Below are 1,079 nucleotides of genomic sequence, written 5' to 3' on the forward strand. Positions count from 1 at the left end.
ACCCTAGCAACCGCATAGCAACACCTTAGCAACCACCCCAGGTACCCTAGCAACCGAATAGCAACACCCTAGCAACCATCCCAGGTACCCTAGCAACCGCATAGCAACACCCTAGCAACTGCCCTCGGTACCCTGGCAACCGCACAGCAACACCTTAGCATCCACCCCAGGTACCCTAGCAACCGCATAGCAACACCTTAGCAATCACCCCAGGTACCCTAGCAACCGCATAGGAACACCCTAGCAACCACCCCGAGTACCTTAGTAACCGCATAACAACACCTTAGCAACTGCCCGGGTACCCTAGCAACCGCATAGCAACCACCCCAGGTACCCTAGTAACCGAATAGCAACACCCTAGCAACCATCCCAGGTACCCTGGCAACCCCATAGCAACACCTAGAAACTGCTCTGGGTACCCTGGCAACCGCATAGCAACACTCTAGTAACCACCCCGGGTACCCTAGCAACTGCTCTAGCAACCACCCCGAGTACCCTAGCAACCGAATAGCAACACCTTAGCAACCACATGGATATTCTAGCAGCTGCATCTATCTATCTATCTATCTATCTATCTATCTATCTATCTATCTTCAGTCTGATTCTCTATCTATCTATCTATCTACCTATCTATCTTCAATCTGATTCTCTATCTATCTATCTATCTACCTATCTATCTATCTATCTCTGACAGACTGTATTGCCTTCAAAACGTTCAAACTTTAAGCTTTTAAACTTACTTTAAACTTCAAACTATTTCAGACTGAAAACCATCAAACTTAAAACTTTTTTAAACTTCTTAAAGTTTTCAAACTTTTTCAAACTTTCTGGTCCGACTTTTTCAAGCCAACTTAAAGTTTGTCTTGACGAACTTTTTTATCTAGTTATTATTCTTTACTGAGACTAAAATTATCAACTCTAACTCCTCCTAGACTAAGTTGGAAGCCAACTTACTGAAATGCTATTTAAACTTCTTATTATTAAGTTGGCTTGTGAAAGCCAAAAGCCAAATATTGTATTTAAACTTATTAAGTTGGCTTGTGAAAGCCAACTTACTGAAATGCTATTTAAACTTCTTA

Source organism: Sinocyclocheilus anshuiensis, unplaced genomic scaffold (genome assembly GCF_001515605.1).
Source record: "Sinocyclocheilus anshuiensis isolate Anshui unplaced genomic scaffold, SAMN03320099.WGS_v1.1 scaffold3948, whole genome shotgun sequence".
NCBI classification, from domain to species: domain Eukaryota; kingdom Metazoa; phylum Chordata; class Actinopteri; order Cypriniformes; family Cyprinidae; genus Sinocyclocheilus; species Sinocyclocheilus anshuiensis.